Source organism: Mobula birostris, chromosome 7 (assembly GCF_030028105.1).
Source record: "Mobula birostris isolate sMobBir1 chromosome 7, sMobBir1.hap1, whole genome shotgun sequence".
Lineage (NCBI taxonomy): Eukaryota > Metazoa > Chordata > Chondrichthyes > Myliobatiformes > Myliobatidae > Mobula > Mobula birostris.
Genome location: NC_092376.1, coordinates 118429457 through 118451125, shown reverse-complemented (window position 1 = coordinate 118451125; position 21669 = coordinate 118429457).

The following is a 21669-nucleotide window of genomic DNA, read 5'->3' as shown; positions in this document are numbered from 1 at the left end:
GGAGCAGCCTGGAGTAAGCCCAAAGCCTTGGTGTAAATCCACCATATTGATCCTGAGGCTTGGGCCTACTCCTGTTATTTGTAAAGGATCCTGTGAAGAATATTTAAAAATAGCCAATTCCCACCAATATTTGATATCTATCCTTATCACAGTAAACAGAGAAATCCAGGTCTGAGGGATGTAATAAAAGTGAAAAATGTTAAGTACGTAATTTTAGTAAAGAAAGAAAGCTGCTTTCTGCAGTTAACACCCGGCAGTTTCAAAGCACCAGGTTCAAGAACTGCTTCCTTTCAACCATTGACTTATTGAACCAGCCTGTGCGTATCTCACCACTATTCCAATATAACAGCTCTATGACCACTTTACACTACAATAGATTTCTTAATTGTGTTGCATTTGTGTATATTCTTGTATAATTAGTTTAACTTATGTTCATTTTGTGAATGTTATCTGTCTGTTGCTATGTGCCTGTGATGCTGCTGAATCTGTGCTTGTGCACATGACAGTAAACTTGGCTTTGACTTTGACTCAGGAGACAGTGAATAAGGGAAACATGGTGGTGCAGCTAGTAGAGCAGCTGCTTCACAGTGTAAGGGTCCGGGTTCAATTCTGACCTCAGGTGCTTTCAGTATGGAATTTGCATGTTCTCCTCATGATGGTGTAGGTTTCCTCCCGATGCTCTGATTTCCTCCCACATACCAAAGGTATGCAGGTCAGTAGGCTAACTGGCCATAGTAAATTGCCCCTTGTGTGTAAGAGAGTGGTAGAATCTAGGAGAACATAGGGAGAATTTTTTAAAACAGTGTTTCACATAGGATTCGTGTACCTGGGGCTTGATTTTTGGCTAAGGACTTGATGGGCAGAATGGCCTGTCTCTGTGATTGCAAGAAAATAAAATAAGTCAAAGCTGACCCATCACCTAGATAGCTTGTATAAAACCATAAAACCATAAGATATAGGAACAGAATTAGGACATTTGGCCTATTGAGTCTGCTCTGCCATTCCACCATGGCTCATCCATTTTCCCTCTCAGCCCCAATCTCCTGCCTTTCCTCCATATCCCTTCATGCCCTGGCTAATCAAGAATCTAGCAATCTCATAACCTAGCCTCCGCAGTGGTCTGAGATAATGAATTCCACAGATTTACCACACTCTGGCTGAAGAAATTCCTCCTTCTCTCCATTCTCAGTAGATGACCCTCGAGACTGAGGCTGTGTCCTCTGGTTTTAGACCCTCCTACCACAAAAAAACATCCTCTCCTATCTTACTCTATCAAGGCCTTTCAACATTCGATCGGTTTCAATGAGATCCCCCACCCCCCACCCCCCACCCCCCATCATTCTTCTTGTATCAAAGGAATCAGAAATCAACTATGTATCTAGATAAAGAGGGAAATAATAAATAAACTCTGATATTAAAGAAAGCAAGAGAGAAATTTACATACTGCATGGTTGTTGAGAAAATGCTGGAATCAAACACTAAGAACATGCGTCAAAAGCGTTTACACAACCATAACTTGATTAGTCAGTCACCATGGTTTTATAAAATCATATTTAACAAATCAAATTTTTTGAGGATGCGACTCGCAGGATAGCCTAATATGAAACAGTGGCAGTATTATAATTGAGTTTTCAATAGCCATTTGATGAAGTACCACATAAATGTTTTTGCATTTAATGAAGGTTTACAGAGTTTGAGTTAGTAAGTTCAGAAAAAGATTTGGTTACAGATGAGAAAATATTGACCACAAGTCAATAAGTAATTTTCAAATAGGTAATCCTTTACTTGCGGTAAACCACACAAATATGTACTGGGCCCCCAGCAATTTAAGATCTTTATAAATGACTGAAATGAAAGAAATGCTTTCACATGGCTTGCTGATAATGCAGACTGACTGACTGACTGACTGTGGCTGGAAAGTGTAGAACCAGAGCAGGAGTTAGATCCAAAAGGACTAATTGGTGCCAGGCTGAAGTGGAAAGACATCTTTTCCTTCCGGAGTGGATATTCTGGACTTCAGAGAGCAGCAAATGATCAGTCACCAAGTATATTCAGACACAAGAAGGGAATTAAAGCTAACTAGAAACGTGAGCTGAGAGATAACACAAAGAATCTAGAGAGGGATATTAGCAGGTTAATTGAGTGAACAAGGAGTTGGCTGATAGACTAAAATGTACAAATATAAAAGGTTACTTTTACAGATATAATGGAAAAACATCTTTTTTTAAATACTGAAAGACCAGTAGATCCCAGCATACAGAAGGACCTTGCTGAGTTACTGCACGAATGGCAGTAAATTAACATGCAGCTGTATGAAGCGATTAAAGCAAGTAGTGGGTGGAACTGGAAGTATTGCTACATTTGATTTAGTGAGGCACAGCTACAATTTTGGACTTCATTGCAAAGAAAAGATAAACCTGCCTTCAAACCAATGCAGCAAAGTCTCAGCAATATTACTTTAGTGAATAAGTTTTGGCAATGATCACTGGCTATTTGATGAATCATTGAAACTCGCATCAGCAAACCAGGTGTTGAGAAGGAAATCCTTCTTCTGTATGGAAAGGGTGGTATCATGTCCAACCTGTGACACTGTCAGCAGTTCTTACTGGATAGGTTCTGGACAGGATCAGGCTTGTCTGTGATTGGCCTCAGCTGTTGTAATAATGCCACCTGTACCAAGTGCAAACCACATTACAGATGTCCATGCATTAACTAAGTTCAGTAATGAACTACAAGGATCCGCAGGTAGCTACTGAGGATGTTTCACAAGGCTTACTAATGGCACACACTGGCTGACTGGAAGTGTAGGAGCTGCGCACAAATTCAGGATAAGGAATAAACTGTGCTGGACTGAAGTGAAGAGACACTATCTTACTCAGAAATTGACTCTTTGGAATTCTATACACCAGGGAGCTGTGGATCTTGCTGAGAACACGTAGAATGAATGGATAAAGGGACTGACGCAGAAAGATTCAAAGTGCATTTATCATCAAAGAATGCATAAATTATACAACCTTCAGATGTGTTTGCTTAATAGGCAGTCGCAAAGCAAGGAACCCAAAATAACCCAAGTAAGAAAATAAGGCCAACTCCTAGTTCCCACAGAGAAAGAGAAAACAAAAGCAAAACAAATCACGTAAACAATGGAAGTGAGCAACAACAACAGCATTCCGAACCACATTGAGTCCTTAGATCCAAATCCCAGTAGCGCTCCAAGTAGGCCCAAAGCCTTGGTGTTTAGTTCATCATATAAGCAGATAGGGGAAAAATAGCTAAAGAATGAATATAGCAGACTTCAGGGTACATGACATTTTTTTTATGTTTGCCTTTCAAACAACATTAACATTTGGACTTTCTGTACATTTTCACATGTTTATTGGACTTTGGGAAGCACAATGGTTCCTTCTTTCCTTATGTTACAGCTGTGACTACCACATGAAAGACCCTGTACAGCTCCTGTACACTTTTCTTCCGCTGTCTCCGTCTCCAAGTCTACTTCTTCGGCAAGGACTCTTCCACCCCCACCGATGACCCCTTCTCCTGTCTTCAACCCTCCTCTTCTTCATGGACACTCCGCTCTGGTCTTCTGCCTGCTCTGGATCTCTTTATCGCTAACTGCCGTCGGGACATCAACCGTCTCGACTTCACCACACCTTGTTCCCATTCCAACCTCACTCCTTCGGAACGCTCTGCTCTCCACTCCCTCCGCACTAATCCTAACCTTATTATTAAACCCGCCGATAAGAGGGGTGCTGTTGTAGTCTGGCGTACTGACCTCTACCTTGCCGAGGCACAGCGACAACTCACGGATACCTCCTCTTATTTACCCCTCGATCGTGACCCCACTAAGGAGCACCAGGTCATTGTCTCCCACACCATCACCGACTTTATCCGCTCAGGGGATCTCCCATCCACTGCTACCAACCTTATAGTTCCCACACCTCGCACTTCCCGTTTCTACCTCCTACCCAAGATCCACAAACCTGCCTGTCCTGGCCGACCTATTGTCTCAGCTTGCTCCTGCCCCACCAAACTCATTTCTGCATACCTCGACACTGTTTTATCACCCCTTGTTCAGTCCCTTCCTACCTATGTTCGTGACACATCTCACGCTCTTAAACTTTTCGATGATTTTAAGTTCCCTGCCCCCACCGCTTTATTTTCACCATGGATGTCCAGTCCCTATATACTTCCATCCCCCATCAGGAAGGTCTCAAAGCTCTACGCTTCTTTCTGGATTCCAGACCTAATCAGTTCCCCTCTACCACCACTCTGCTCCGTCTAGCGGAATTAGTCCTTACTCTTAATAATTTCTCCTTTGGCTCCTCCCACTTCCTCCAAACTAAAGGTGTAGCTATGGGCACCCGTATGGGTCCCAGCTATGCCTGCCTTTTTGTTGGCTTTGTGGAACAATCTATGTTCCGTGCCTATTCTGGTATCTGTCCCCCACATTTCCTTCACTACATCGACGACTGCATTGGCGCTGCTTCCTGCACGCATGCAGAGCTCATTGACTTTATTAACTTTGCCTCCAACTTTCACCCTGCCCTCAAGTTTACCTGGTCCATTTCCGACACCTCCCTCCCCTTTCTAGGTCTTTCTGTCTCTGTCTCTGGAGACAGCTTATCCACTGATGTCTACTATAAGCCTACTAACTCTCACAGCTATCTGGACTATTTCCCTTCTCACCCTGTCTCTTGCAAAAATGCCATCCCCTTCTCGCAATTCCTCCGTCTCTGCCACATCTGCTCTCAGGATGAAGCTTTTCATTCTAGGACGAGGGAGATGTCTTCCTTTTTTAAAGAAAAGGGCCTCCCTTCCTCCACTATCAACTCTGCTCTTAAACGTATCTCCCCCATTTCACGTACATCTGCTCTCACTCCATCCTTCCGCCACCCCACTAGGAATAGGGTTCCCCTGGTCCTCACCTACCACCCCACCAGCCTCCGGGTCCAACATATTATTCTCCGTAACTTCCGCCACCTCCAACAGGATCCCACCACTAAGCACATCTTTCCCTCCCCCCCACCTCTGCATTCCGCAGGGATCACTCCCTACGCGACTCCCTTGTCCATTCTTCCCCCCCATCCCTCCCCACTGATCTCCCTCCTGGCACTTATCCGTGTAAGCGGAACAAGTGCTACACATGCCCTAACACATCCTCCCTTATTACCATTCAGGGCCCCAAGCAGTCCTTCCAGGTGAGGCAACACTTCACCTGTGAGTCGACTGGGGTGATATACTGCATCCGGTGCTCCCGATGTGGCCTTTTATATATTGGCGAGACCCAACGCAGACTGGGAGACCGCTTTGCTGAACACCCACGCTCTGTCCGCCAGAGAAAGCAGGATCTCCCAGTGGCCACACATTTTAATTCCACATCCCATTCCCATTCTGACATGTCTATCCACAACCTCCTCTACTGTAAAGATGAAGCCACACTCAGGTTGGAGGAACAACACCTTATATTTCGTCAGGTAGCCTCCAACCTGATGGCATGAGCATCGACTTCTCTAACTTCCGCTAATGCCCCACCTCCCCCTTGTACCCCATCTGTTACTTATTTTTATACACACATTCTTTCTCTCACTCTCCTTTTTCTCCCTCTGTCCCTCTGAATATACCTCTTGCCCATCCTCTGGGTCCCCCCTCCCTGCCCCTTGTCTTTCTTCCCGGACCTCCTGTCCCATGATCCTCTCGTATCCCTTTTGCCTATCACCTGTCCAGCTCTTGGCTCCATCCCTCCCCCTCCTGTCTTCTCCTATCATTTTGGATCTCCCCCTCCCCCTCCAACTTTCAAATCCCTTACTCACTCTTCCTTCAGTTAGTCCTGACGAAGGGTCTCGGCCTGAAACGTCGACTGCACCTCTTCCTAGAGATGCTGCCTGGCCTGCTGTGTTCACCAGCAACTTTTATGTGTACAGCTCCTTGCCTCTTTGCACATCTGTGAAAGACTCAGAATAAGTCCTGACCTTCTTTATTTTTCTTCAATGTATTTAGTATTAAAGATTTAGTTTTCAAACATAAACCCTGCGTTCTCCATGATGTCAGAATCTTTAATAACATGATGCATTTTGGGTAGTCAAAAAGGTGAGACATATATCAAGAGTGGTTAAGGAATGCAGGTGAACAGAGAGACTCTGAGTTTCATGTCTTTGGTTGCTTGAAAGTGACAGCACACGTAGATACGGCGTGCTTTGGTTGGGACATAGAATATAAAAGTTGCAACTTTACAAAACACTGGCTACATTATAAGATGGATCACATTGTGTTTGTAGAGAATGTGGAGGAGATTCATGAGGATGTTGCTTGGATTGGAGGAATTTAGTTCTGGGAAGAAATAGAACAAGTTGCTTTTATCTCACGGTGCAAAGGAGACTAAATGATGCCTTAATAGAGGCATATATAATTATACAATAGGGGTATATGGGGTGTTCAGGGACACAACTGTTCTGCCCAGAGATAGCTCATCTACCTTTGGTCCTCATCTGCCACCCGGCTCTAACCTGTGCCTCCAAGAATGCAACAGTGGCCTCACCCCGGCACACCACTTCAACAAGTGGGCTAAACCTGGTGAGGGCAGCCGGAAACCTCCAACCCCAGTGAGACAGGGATATGCCTATCCTAGCATGTGAAGCCAGCTGTGGTGGACTGGGCGAATGAGATCAACTACAAGATCCAGTGGTCAAGGAGGTAGTGCTGCAATATTTGTGGAGAGTGAAGGGTACAATAAGGAACAGAATGCATCATGGCTATCCACTGCAGCCAAGGAAGTCTCTAGTCATGATGATTTTTCGTACCATTGGACCAAGATTTTTTTAAGAGAGAGTGGAACTGCCCAGTGCAACGGCTTTTTCACTATAAAACTCCTCCGGCACGGGTTACATCATCGTCAGAAATGACGGACACCCGACACGTACAATTATAAGAGGCATAGATAGTAGAGATTGACAGAACCTTTTTCCCATGGCAGTGGTATCAACAGTAAGATAGCATAGATGAGAGGAATGAGATATTTTTACACAGAGGGTATATGATGTCTGGAATTTCTCTGTCAGAGAAGATGGCAGAATCTACATTTTAGAAACATTTGGAGAGGCAGTTGAATAGATAAGACATATTTTAAATCTGATGTTTTATCTATTCATGCATTGGACTACACATTCTTTACACATCATAGACATATCAGCTCACCTCCCATTGTCTTCTGAAGTTCAATCTATTCATTTTTCTTTCAAACCATAAGTAAAACATCAAATTTAAAAGATTTCCACAAACTTCTTTTCATTGTCGTCAGGTTGGTCAAAAGAGTATGTTCATTCTGCATGCTGGTCTGGTGTTTTGTTTAATCCATTGTGACTATCCTTGTTGTTATTTACCTCTGCCAGCACTGCAACATGCTTGCTTTAATCAGAGTATTCATTTTCCACCCAAATCACCATGTAAGTGTCAAAGCCATTATATTAAATTGTTCTGCGGTGTTAAATAATAGATAAAAGAATATGAAGGACAGACCACAAAGAGCTTTCCAATAGTAATTAGCACTTGTATTCATCCATCAGTTTCCTCTGAAGCTAGAATTAGCATAAGATTGCTAATAAAGACATACTTACAGGATTTTAAATGGTTATGTTTTTGTTGTGAGATTATTTTTCTTTCCTCTCTGTGTCTTGTGATGCATCATCTGGCAACCTTTCCCTTTCTTTAGCATTTATCTCGTTTTCCATGAGGATGAGTTGCTAGCTTGATGCTCATCCCAACACGATGGAAAGCATGCTAGGAGCTGGTTGGATTCGAACCCATGCCTAGTAGTCTGATGTGAATGCCAATACACCACTGGCCAGTTTGGGAGAGTAATACACCTGGTTAACTATTTTCCTTGCCATGAGAGTTGACCAGTAGAATTACATTTTTATAAATGGTTCCTTTGATGTGATGAAGTTCTGCTGTAGTTTGCAAATTCTGGACAATTGTGTTTGATATAAACAGAGAACTGCATCACAGCTACAACTATTGCAACAACATTAAGTGAACCCATTATGACTTTGCCTTATTTTTGATATCCCTTTATCTATATTGATGAGGGTCACTCACATCTCTCAGTCATACAGCTGAAGGAGAGTGAAAAAATGTGTGAGAAGCTTGCCATCATTTTAACTAAGTAAAATATTGCCACAATCTGTATTGAGTGCACATTTATTGGACTCGGGTCATTCTTTCGTCCTTTGTTTAAATGTCCACTGTTCACAATCAGGTCCACAGAATTAACATTATCCAACTTTACAAGCATCAACAAAAGAGAGCAGTGAGACTAACTCCTGTTCTCATCCAAAATAGCCATAGACACAGCTAAGGTTACACAATGAGTCGCACTGAGGATGACTCAGTGAAGTAGGGACTAATGCACACACAGAATACTAGAGGAACACAAAAGGTCAGGCAGCATCTATGAAGGGAAATCAATAGCTGATGTTTTGGGTTCCTGTTGTTAGATATTGACTGTTGATTTCTCTTGATAGATGCGGCCTGACCTGCTCAGCTCCTCTCGCATTCTGAGTGTATTGTTCAAATTTTCTGGAACCAGCTGGATCTCTTCTGTTTCTGAAGTACAGTTTTTGCTGTTTCTCCTCACACAAATACTGTCTTTTCAGCATTTTTTCCCTTTTTTTTAATGAAAGGTGACATGTTGTTGCTGTACTTGTTCTTTCAACAATCTAGTGACTCTAATTGTGGTTGATGCTACTACAGGCTTGATTTAAACATAACTAAGTCAAAATACAATCAGGTCTTGAGTGTTGTTGTGAGACATTCTCGTGATTATCAGCCAGCACAGTATCCTGCTTAGCACAGTAATATACCCAAGAAGAAATTTACAAAAAGTACATTTACAGTCATCAGAACTAAGAATTTCCAAAACATTGACTGTTTCTCTTGCCTTCGGTTTTCATTACATACAAAAGGATATTCATTTATGACTTTAATTAAACTGGGTAAGGCTACATACATAAACTTAACATTGAGATTAAAGGATGAAGAGTTGCTATGGGAAGGATCAGGTATCGGAATAGAACCAGCTGAGAAATGTGTACGAACACAGAAGAATCAGACTAAGGAGAATAAATTGAAAATGTGTCTGATAGGGGCTGGGTTCTTTGGGCAATATGAGTGTCAGTGATAGTGGGTATAGGTATTCATGTGAGTGTTGGTAGAGTGGACATTGAGAATGTAGATGGAGAGATTGATAAGAGTCCTTATGGATGTAGGTATTGGAATTGATGGGACACAGAGAACGGGTTGAGAGTCTCCATAGAGATCAGTGTGGTGGCTGGTCCTAGAGTCTATACAGGGCTTGGCATAAGCATAAGGCTGCAGTGAGAATGGGTGTCAGAGCCAGGAGGAGAGTGAATATGATCATTAAGGTAATGGTCTCCATGGTGATTGGAGCAGAGTTGAATGGATTTAGGGTGGATGGGTCCATGGGTCAAAACAGATCGGTATGGGGGTCAGAATGATGATTGGTGAGTACAAAATACTCTGCGGATGCTGGAGTCAAAGCAACACTCACAACACGCTGGAGGAACTCAGCAGGTCGGGCAGCATCCGTGGAAAAGTTCGGTCAACGTTTCGGGCTGGAACCCTTTGTCAGGACTGTAGAGGGAAGGGGCAGAAGCCCTATAAAGAAGGTGGGGGGAGGGTGGGAAGGAGAAGGCTGGTAGGTTCCAGGTGAAAAACCAGTAAGGGGAAACATAAAGGGGTGGGGGAGGGGAAGCAGGGAGGTAATAGGCAGGAAAGGTGAAGAAGGAATAGGGAAAAACACAATAGGTAGTAGTCCTCCGCAACTTCTGCCATCTTCAACAGGACCCCACCACTAAGCACATCTTTCCCTCTCCACCCCTCTCCGTTTTCCGCAGGGATCGGTCCTTCCCCGACTCCCTTGTCCAAACATCCCTCCCCACAGATCTCCCACCTGACAGTTATCCCTGTTAGCGCAAGTGCTACACCTGTCCCTACACCTCCTCTCTTGCCACCATTCAGGGCCCCAAACAGTCCTTCCAAGTGAGGCAACACTTCACTTGTGAGTCTGCTGGGGTCATCTATTGCATCCGGTGCTCCCGGTGTGGCCTTGTCTACATGGGTGAAACCCGACGCAGATTGGGGGACCGCTTCGTTGAGCACCTCCACTCTGTCTGCCACAGCAAACAGGATCTCCCAGTAGCCACCCACTTCAACTCTGCTTCCCACTTCCATTCAGATATGTCCATACATGGCCTCCTCTACAGCCACGATGAGGCTAAACTCAGGTTGGCGGAGCAACACCTCATATACCGTCTGGGTAGTCTCCAGCCCCTTGGTATGAACATAGAATTCTCCAGCTTCCGGATTCCCTCCCCCTCTCTTCCCCTATCCCTATGTTACTCTGCCCCCTCCCCCAGCTGCCTATCACCTCCCTCATGGTTCTACCTCCTTCTACAACCCATTGTGCTTTCCCCTATTCCTTCTTCACCTTTCCTGCCTATCACCTCCCTGTTTCCCCTCCCTCACCCCTTTATCTTTCCCCTTACTGGTTTTTCACCTGGAACCTACCAGTCTTCTCCTTCCCACCCTCCCCCCACCTTCTTTATAGGGCCTCTGCCCCTTCCCTCTACAGTCCTGACGAAGGGTTCCGGCCTGAAACGTCGACCGATCTTTTCCACGGATGCTGCCCGACCTGCTGAGTTCTTCCAGCGTGTTGTGAGTGTTGCTTTGACCCCAGCATCTGCAGATTATTTTGTGCTCACCAAAAATCATTCTGACCCCCATACCAATCTGTTTTGACCCATGGACCCATCCACCCTAAATCCATTCAACTCTGCTCCAATCACCATGGAGACCATCACCTTAATGATCATATTCACTCTCCTCTTAGCTCTGACACCCATTCTCACTGCAGCCTTATCCTATGCCAAGCCCTGTATAGACTCTAGGACCAGCCACCACACTGATCTCCGTGGAGACTCTCAGCCTGTTCTCTGTGTCCCATCAATCCCAATACCTACATCCATAAAGACTCTTATCAATCTCTCCATCTACATTCTCAATGTCCACTCTACCAACACTCACTTGAGTACCTATACCCACTATCATTGGCCGTGTTGTGCGTGTTGCTGATGATTGGTGAGGTAGGTATAAGGCAAAGTGAAAGATCTGTGTACAAATTGGAGCAATAGTCAGCTCCTGGGGTGGGTTGGGTGGTGCAATGACCTCAGAGGTCATTCAACAAGCAGCTCAGTAGATTGAATGAGGGAGTCAGCTGAGGAAGAGTGTTGAGGGGCAGTGCAGTAGGGTGACTGTGAGCTAGGGTGAAAGCTATCTAAGCTTGTGGGTCCTGTGACCCAACAGGATTTGGTTAAATGTAGAAGTTAAAGAGAGTTCTGTTGTAAGTTGTTTTCCCAGTGCCAGTTTATGGAGCAGAATCTGTGACGGAAGATCTCCCTTAGCTAAAGGTGAACAAGTGCTGATGACCCTGCTTCAGTAAGAGCGAGCCCGGACATTATGGAAGTGTTAATGAACATCAGGTTAGCTGATACCTAATCATCAGTATGAAGGTATTCTCTATTTACAATTTTATAGTCAGTTAATTAGCTTCTTTCACAGAAGGATAGCTTTACTATGGAACAAAAATAGTTACAGGAGAAGGTTGTTTGGCCCTTAGAGCCTGCTCCATCATTCAAATGATCATGACTGGTCCATTAACTCAATACCACGCTTCCACTTGTTGCTCATACCCCTTGATTCTTTTTACATCAAGAAATGTACAGGTGTCTGTCCCAAATATATTTATTGATTTGGTTGTAAAAGGCTCATCACCCTTACCCTCTCAATGAAGAAATTTCTTCTCATCTCAGTCTGATCTTGCCACTTATCCTGAGCATGTAAATCCTGGCTCTGGACTATACAGCTGGAGAAGCATCTACCCCAGCACCCCACACAAACTCTTTCCAGTTTGTCACGCCTTATCAGAATTCTGCATGTTTTGATGAGATTCCCCTCTCATTCTTCTAAACTCTAGTGATTACAAATCCTTTCTTCATGCAAGAGTCCTGCAATTGCTGGAATCCGTCAGGTGAATCTTTGCCGTATTCCTCCTCTGCAAGTATATTATTTCCTAAGTGAGGAGATCAACACCGTGCACAATACACCGGATGCATTCTGACTGAGGCCTGAAGAGCTGATGGGAAATATTGACTCTGATTCTCTTTTCACACCTGCTGTCTGATCAGCTGAGTGTTTGCACATTGGCCTTAGAGACTGAAATCAGAGGATCATTGGGGATGTAGGATTTCACAACGGTTTCTCCACGTTTTGACAGTCAACGTGAGCATGGAAGGCATTGAGCCCACCTGGAAGTGAGATACTGCTGTCATCCATTTCAATTGGCTAACTTTTTTTTTAGGTTAGATTATGAGAACACTCAGTCCTCTTTTATTGTCATTTAGAAATGCATACGTGCATTAAGAAATGATACAATGTTTCTCTGGAGTGATGTCACAGGAAACAGGACAGATCAAAGACTAACACTGACAGAACCACATAATTATAACACATAGTTACAATACCATAATTTGATGAAGAAAAGACCATAGGCACAGTAAAAAAAAGTCTCAAAGTCCCGAGTCGATCGAATCCCGAGTCCCCGATAGCAGGTGGCAAAAGGGAGAAACTCCCTGCCATAAACCTCCAGACACCGTCAACTTGCCGATACCTTGGAAGCAGCCGACCACAGCCGACACTGAGTCCATCCGTCTGAAAAACTTAGAGGTTCCAACCAGCCTCTCTGATGCAGCCTCCTGAGCGCCATCCTCTGCTGAGCGCCTTCGACCTCTTCCCGGCTGCTGAAACACTCAAAGCCGAGGATTTCGAGGCCTTCAGCTCCGGAGATTCTGGTTATCACACAGTAACAGCGGTAGTGAAGCAGGCATTTCAGAAATTTTCCAGATGTTCCTCCGTGCTCTCACGTCCATCTCCATCAAATCAGAATTGTGTACGGTCCTCTTAACTTTATAAGAGGTGATAGTATTCAAGTCCTGCCACAACCGTCAAGCATCCTTTGTTGATTCAAGTTTAGTCCGGAATTGCCATTTTGTCCTTAAGATGGCTTTCTAGAGATCATACCTGGAACTCTTGTAACTTTTTTTGGTCACCATAACTAAATGCCTCTGATCTGGCTCTCAGCATATTTCAAATCTCATGGGTCATTCAAAGCTTCTGATTGGGAAAGACTCTGAATGATTTTGTGGGGACACACACTCATCTGCAACTGTTTTAAAAACATCCATTACAACCATGGTGTATTCATTCAGATCTCTAGGTGAGTCCTTGAAAAAGGCCCAGTCGACTGACTAGAAACAATCCCATAGCCACTCCTTTGCCTAATCCTAATCTTTGTGGTCCTGATCTCTGGAGCCTTGCCCTTTAGCCTCTGCTTGTATGTTGGTAGGAGAAGGGCAGCCAAGTAATCAGATTTCCTGAAATGCAACTTGGGCACGGAATGTTAGGCATTCTTTAACTTGGTATAACAGTAGTCTAGTATGTAGGGATTTCTAGTGCTATGGGTTATATGCTGATAGTAATTGGGCAAGGTTTTCTTCAAACAAACCTGGTTGAAGTCTCCGACTATGATTTGAAATGTGTCAGGATGAATTGTTTCATCATACAGTATCTCCAGCACTTGATTATAGTCAGCTGCTGGTGGTACGTCAACTGCAGTCAGGATCACAGAGGAGAACTCCCTAGGTAAATTGAATGGAATGGCATTTGACCATTAGACATTCCAAATCAGGGGAACATAAGTTTGACAAAACCACCACATTGCAGCACCACCAAGAGTTTATTATGAAACACACACCTCCTCCTTTTGTGTTTTCTGAATCAGAAGTTTGATCCATTCTGTAAATTGAGAAACTTTGAGATCCAATTGCTGTATCTGGTGTGCTGGGAAAAAGCCACATTAAAAATCAAGCATACAATAGAACCGGCTCTTAGTTCTCTCTGATACAGCAAACTTGCCCACAGCTAAATTTTGTTCTCCAGCAACTGTTATGTTTGTTCCTAATAAAGACAAACTTGCATGGTTAAAAAACTAACAGATTGTTTATTTACAGATAGCTTCAGTCATAGCTTCTGCTCGGCTATATTTTTTACCTTGGACACTGAAGCCCACCAAGACCAAATGTCCCATTCAACAACATCTCTTCGAGTTCCGGGTGAACTGCCCATATCGCACACTGGGAACTAACTTTATTATGTATACAGATAATAATACATCTTTGTATGTCCTCATAAACCTGCAAAGCACAATAAAGATTTTCGATAGATAATTCAATTGTAATAAGCAAATACAGTCCCTCATTCACTCAGCTTCTTTCAATCTGCCTCTGTGGTGGTTTAATGACCCCTTTCAGTCTGCTATTTGTTTCCATGGATGTATAGCTTTCATTAGCTGTGTTTAGACTCTGTTGTTGTTCTCGCTGTGTGAACATTATTCACTCCACGTAACTCATAATAGAGCCTTGGACAACATCCATGTGATCAGTGAGTCTTTGTACAGGTTCCAATTGATTTTGACTCAATTCGCAGAGCTCCTTCTGTTCTCTGTGTATCATAGATAGCAACACTTCCCATCAGTTGTATTGAATAGATGTTGCTATTCTGACCTTTTGTCATAGTCCGGTCCGTTGACTCCTCATTCCAGTTATTTCCTTTTCCCTGTGATCCTTCGGGTGCCTTGATTAAGGCACTGGTTTCCCATCTGAGCAGGCAGCATAAAAGCTCCGGCTTACAGCTACTCGGTGCTGGACCGTCACCTGAGCAAGCGCAGTTGTGCCTGATTCGGGTCCCCATTCATTGTGGACTCTAAGTGGCTTCGGTGCCCGGAGTGCTTTGTGGATTCAGTTGTTTTTGTATCCAGCTGAGTTGCCAGTCATTGCTGCCATTCCGAGCCAAAGTCAAGTCAAGACAAGTCGCTTTTTATTGTCATTGCGACCATAAACTGCCAGTGCAGTACACAGTAAAAATGAAACAACATTCCTCCAGGACATGGTGCTACATGAAACAACATAAAACTACACTAGACAAAGTGAGACAACACAAGGCTATACTAAGCTACGTAGAACAACACAAAAACTACAGTAGACTACAGACCAACACAAGACTACATGAAGTGCACAAAACAGTGCAGGGCAGTAAATAAATAATAACCAAGACAATAAGCACAGTAGAGGACAAATTACAATATAATAATAAATGATGTGGATGTCAGACTAGACTCTGGGTATTAAGGAGTCTGATGGCTTGGGGAAAGAAACTGTTGCACATTCTGGTCGTGAGAGCCCGAAGGCTTTGGTACCTTTTGCCAGTTGGCAGGAGGGAGAAGAGTTTGTATGAGGGGTGCGTGGGGTCCTTCACAATACTGTTGGCATTATGGGTGCAGCGTGTGGTGCAAGTGTCTGTAATGGCAAGAAGATAGACCCTGATGATCTTCTCAGCTGACCTCACTATCCGCTGCAGGGTCTTGCTATCCGAGGGTGCAATTCCCGAACCAGGCAGTGATGCAGCAGCTTAGGATGCTCTCGATACATCATCTGTAGAATGTGATGAGGATGGGGGGTGGGAAATGGATTTTTCTCAGCCTTCGCGGAAAGTAGAGATGCTGCTGGACTTTCTTGGCTATGGAGCTGGTGTTGAGGGACCAGGTGAGGTTCTCCACCAGATGAACACCAAGAAGTTTGGTGCTCTTAATGATCTCAACGGAAGAGCCGTCAATGTTCAGTGGAGAGTGGTGGCTCTGTGTCCTCCCGAAGTCAACAACCATCTCTTTTGTTTTGTTCATATTCAGAGACAGGTTGTTGGCTCTGCACCAGTCTGTTAGCTATTGCACCTCCTCTCTGTATGCTGACTCATCGTTCTTGCTGATGAGACCCACCACGGTCGTGTCATCGGCGAACTGGATGATGTGGTTCGAGCTGTGTGTTGCAGCACAGTCGTGGGTCAGCAGAGTGTGCAGCGGTGGACTGAGCACACACCCCTCGGGGGCCCCCGTGCTCAGTGTGATGGTGTTGGAGATGCTGCTCCCGATCCAGACTGACTGAAGTGTCCCAGTCAGGAAGTCTAGGATCCAGCTGCAGAGGGAGGTGTTCAGGCCCAGCAGTTTCAGCTTTCCAATCAGATGCTAAGGAACAATTGTGTTGAATGCTGCACTGAAGTTTATGAACAGCATTCGAACGTACTTGGCTTTGGTATGAATTCTGCCGTTTCCATAGCCAGCTGAGATTTGCTGGTCATTGCCGCTACTCTGAGCTGAGATTCGAATGGACTGTCATGGTTTGGATTTCGTCGTCTCGTATCCAGCTCAGTAGGCAGGCCGTTTGCCGATACTCAAATGGACTGTCGTCGTTTTGTCATCTCGTATCCAGCTCAGTAGGCAAGCGATTTGCTGCTACTTGAATGGACTGTCGTTGCTTTGTCATTCCGTGTCCGAGTCCAAATCCTAGTCCAGATTCCACGTCTGAGTCCAAATCTAAGTCTAGGCCCTGTGTTCCAGTCCAGTCCAGTCCAAGTCAAGGCTCCAAGTCCCAAGTTTCTAGTTCTGAGCCCAAGTCAATTTCCGTGCCCAAGTCCAGGTTTTACCAGTTTGTTATCCAATGTTCATGTCTATGTGGGCTTTTTATCCTCGCTCCCTAGCCTTCTTAGTAACTATCAATAAATACACCTCTGTTAATTCTACCTCTGTGTCTGTGTCCTGCACTTGGGTCTGCTTCCAGTCGCTCCAGCTGCCTCCTTGCAACACCTTTGGGTCTGCGTGGTCTCCCTGTCTTCCTTTTTATTTTTCCTCTTCTACTTCAGAGAGATTGTAGAGATGTTCTTGATTTCTAGTCTTTAACTGGAAGTTGATGAGAGACAGATCTTGATCCAAAGCTGTATGATGTGGAAGCAGGACCGAAGACTTCATCATGATCACTCTGTTCAGCACTGGCATCCTGACTGTTGTGCTGGTATAACTGGAACGGATGTCTATGGAAGGTGGAGTTCTTGTGCTTCTCGTGCATAACCTCTCTGGACCTCCATGGATGCTGTTACAAGTTTCTCGAGTTCCATCAGGTGAGCGTCCAAGCTCTCAAAGGCTTTTGTGTACTGAGTGTTGCATAGACATCTTTGGTCTGTAAAATCACTACAAAAACTCTTTCCACCAGGTTGAGCTTTTCACATACACTCAGACCTAATATTGGCTGTACTCTCGTTTTGACAATCAGTAGCTGTGCCTTTAGGTGTTTCCCCTTGTCTTTGAAAGCCTCCTTTTATTAGAACGTTCTCTCCAGTATAGCCTGTCACTTTTAATTTCACTGGATGAATCTTGCTTTTTACTGTGAGAGCCTTGTAATCGTCTATGGATAATAGATTCACCTGGGCTCCGATATCAAAATTGAAGGGAACTACTGCCTCATTCACCATCACTGGATCAAGCCATTCTGTTTTACCAGCACCAGCAGCCTGTAGAGAATCTACAAAGGCTACCTCCATTTCCTCAGCAACCATGTGCATCATTCTCTTAGTAGCCCCAGCTTTGCAGCATTTCGCGAAATGGCTCCTCTTCCCACAATTATTGCAGGACATTCCATAAGCAGGACACTTCCTTGGGATTTGCCTACCTCCACATTTGCTTCATTTACTGTTTGATCCTTCCTCATTGTTATGCTGTTGCTTTGGGAAATGTCTTGTGCTCTGCTCCTCTGTTTTCACAGCATAAACTGTTGTTTCTTATCTGTGCAGCTCTTTAGCTTGTGCTCGTGTGGCGTCAACTGCCCTACATATATTCACAGCCTTTTCTAGCATCAGATCTTTTTCACAAACAAGTTTTCTCTGAGAACATTATCTATGATTTCACAAACTATTTTGTCTCTAATTAATGAGTCTCTGAAGTCTCCTAACTCACAGGACTTACTCAGTCTATGAAATTCAGCTGAGTACTGATCAAAGCTAACACCTTGTTTCTGCTCAGACGAGAAGAACTTACATTTTTCAAACACGATGTTTTTACTTGGGACAATCCAGCCAGCCAAGAGCAAGTGTCCCATTCTGGGTGAACCACCCACATTGAACACTGGGAACTGAAGTTTTTTATTATGTACACACATAATAATACAGCGATTGCACATTTGCAGTGTAGAGTCCAGATGCTGGCTAGAGTAAGTCTCATCCCTCTGCATTTCAGCCTGTCTTGTAGCTTCCCCCCTCCTGCCTCACTTCCAACTTGGCAAAGAACATTCGTCCTCTTAAAGGTGCTGTACCTGGTTGGCCCATTGAGTCTTTCAGATGACTGAGACATTTGAAGATTATTAAGCTGATTTAAAAGTTCCTTGCTTAGAGGGAAGTTACTTGCTGCAGAATGTAGTGACAGAAATTCAAAAAAAGGTATATTTAAAAGAATATTTGAAACAATTTTCTACAGAGAACATCATCGGTGATCACCGGTGCCATCTTGTCAAGCTAAAATTAAAGTAGCTCAATACAGCTGGTTTGTCTGATTCAATTATATTCTGCACAATAATTTCATACCCTTAAAGTGTCCAATGAATTGATCATATTTAGCAGTCATCACTCCTGAATCTGGGAAGTAAACCAGTAAGGGAATGATGCTCAGAAAATGGGAGACAAACGTATATCCAGCGAAGACTTGTTGGTTCAAGAGCTAAAAGTAGCTTTGATCAATGCAATAATTTAGTCCTCAGTTGAAATACGCATATCTAAAATTTCTGTTAAGGCAATCTATATCAATTATTATCCTGATAATAAATAAGCAATAGATCTTGCAAATGTAAATGATATAAACAGTGTAGAAGAATATAAGAAGTTTAAAAGAAAAAAGTATGAAGTTCATATCTACTTAACTTCCCCATTCTCAATTTTGATCGTACTTTTTTATTATGTTTAAATATTCATTGGTTAATTTTCAATGAGTTTTTGCTGTTCGCAGGAAGTAACGCATCAGGAAATTGCTGCTTTTTATGTTAAAGGAAAAATCCTAATACGTCTATACAACATTTTGTTAATAATTCCTGTAGAGATGGTGACCCAAAAAACAGTTTCTATCACAATCTTAAAATAAAATGATCAAAAAAAATGATGATGCTTTATATGGAAAGCATTGTACTACACCAAGTAGTAACGAGGTTTTGGAGCACAGTTGAGAATCAAAGTCCATTTCTGTGTGTTTGTGAACCATCAAATATGTGAAACATTTTCCCTCCATCAGCTGTTTTTTCCATATGTTAAATCGGATGGTATTTGCTTCCTGCTATCAAGATACACCAGTTCTACCTTCTCATTCTGGTGTTGGAATTGGTTTATTATTATTACTACATGTATTGAGATACGGTGCTTGCATGCCATCTACTCAAATCATTTGATCAGTCGGGTGGCACTACCGAAGATGTCCGACAGCTTACTGGTAAATCACAAGGCAAAAGATTTGGTTAAATATATTACATAACATCTTTCATGAAGCAAATTGTGGTGAACTATCGCCATAGACAATGAGAAAGCAGGCGGAGGCGAGGCTGGTTCAGGGGATGAACCGTGCTGGGGCATCGCGAAGCATGATGTGTTTGAGCCACAGAGAGTGACAGAGTTTGGCAAGTAACGAGCCGAGACCATGATGAGATAGACCAAGAGATCAAGAGTTCATCCTTTAGCATATAGGAGATCCATTCAAGAATCTAATAACAGCAGGATAGAAGCTGTCCTTGAACCTAGTGTTACATGCTCCCAAGGTTTTGTATCTACTGTCTGATAGGAGGGTGGAGACTGACCTTGTACCTTCATTGGTATGCATTTAATAAAGTAAAGCATATGTATTCAGCATATACTTGATGAATAAAACTTGCTTTAGTCCTCTCTGAATGGTGAGGTATTTGGGGGCATACTGATCTTCACCACAAGGTGTGATAGTTTTAAGTTATACCATCAGCAAATATTTGCAGAAACACTTACAATGATTTGAGAAGGATCATATTTCAGAATGCTAGTTCTGATTTATAGATACTATTATGTAATTGAACAAAAATATATAAAATGATGGAAATGGCAATGAGTGTTTAGAGTTATTGTTGCTGAGCGTAAAATTTCAAAAGATGCTGGGGACTCAAATGAAGAAGAAATTGCTAAAGATCTTCATTGTTCATTGGTGTGTACCAGCAAATAGGGAGAGACTGAAATTAAATCAAGTTGCTGAAAATTAGACCATAAATCTACATGCAGTTCATATGTTTACTTTGACAGAACTTGTTAGGAAAAAATGTTGTTGATAAATTGTACATTTTAAATTGGATCTTGGTGGGATGTCATTCTACTTATCTGAAATATCTGAAGTTGGGAAAAGGAAAAAAAAGTCTATTAATATAATATTAGGAGAGAAGGTACTTGTGGTTCTGAGTTTGCTAGAGGCAATACAGAAAGTGAAATGTCTCATTAGCATACCAATCTCAAGTGGCCTTTCAGGATACAATGCCCAGAAATGCTGTTGGACTCAGCAGACAGCTAATGTGGTGATTGTGGGCAGAATAATTTGAGTTAGAGAGAGTTTGTAAAATTTTAACTTGCAGTTGGTTCGTGAGCTGCATGCAAGATGCTCAAATTATGTCAAACTGAGAGAACAAATCATGGGATTTCAAAAAGAATTTTGGAGAGAAATGTGCACATATGTTTCACCTGATCTATTGATATGAAGTTGGCTTTGGAATTACTGACTCTCTGAGTTCTACCTCCTGAAAACATAGATGCAGAATAGGAAAGCAACTTTCTAATAGTGCATTAAAATACCTACACCAGTACTGGCAGTCCCTAGGTTGCATAGCAGTTCCTTTCCTGAGAACTGTTGACAAATTAAGTCAGAAACATCTGTTTTCTACAGCTATCCATGCTGTATCACTCTACCAGTACTTGCAACAATTATTTTATTTCATTGAATATCCGCTCTAACACTAACCATGATAAAATTCATGAATTATAATGTATCCACTTACTAATGAATACCATGAAAAAAGTATTATCACCATAATGATCTTGAGAAATGTTTTAAACATACATCCAAGAGCTTGAGTTATGTCAAATTTCCAATAGTCAGGTCATCTGTAACCCAGCAGACCTGTAGTACAAAATGACAAGTGGTATTTGCAACGTAAGAGTTCCATATTCAGGAAAAAGTAACGTCTCCTCTTCATCGGTGGAATTGCTGTTGCATAGACTTCCTCATCTACTATCCAGGAGCCTAACTGCACTAACAAAGTCAATGAAATTTTAATGAGGTGCTAGGAGACACTGAATGAGCAGAGAATTGCTCAAGACCAAAGACTGCTATAAGCACTAACAGCTTGCTGTTCATCACTGTTGGGGAGAAAGCCACTGTGTGTATCAATGTTTCAGAATGACTTCTTTGCAGAACAAAGGAAACAACTATTATTTCACCATTTTTCAGTTCATCTCTGCCTGGCTGCTGACCAGCAATATTAACAATTGATTTACACACAATATATCCAAACTTCAGCAGACATCCGATTGGATATGAAGGGATAGCTTGACCATCTTACAGACGGAATGTAATGATGGCTCTGGGTCATCTCTTATTTCTTAGCAGAC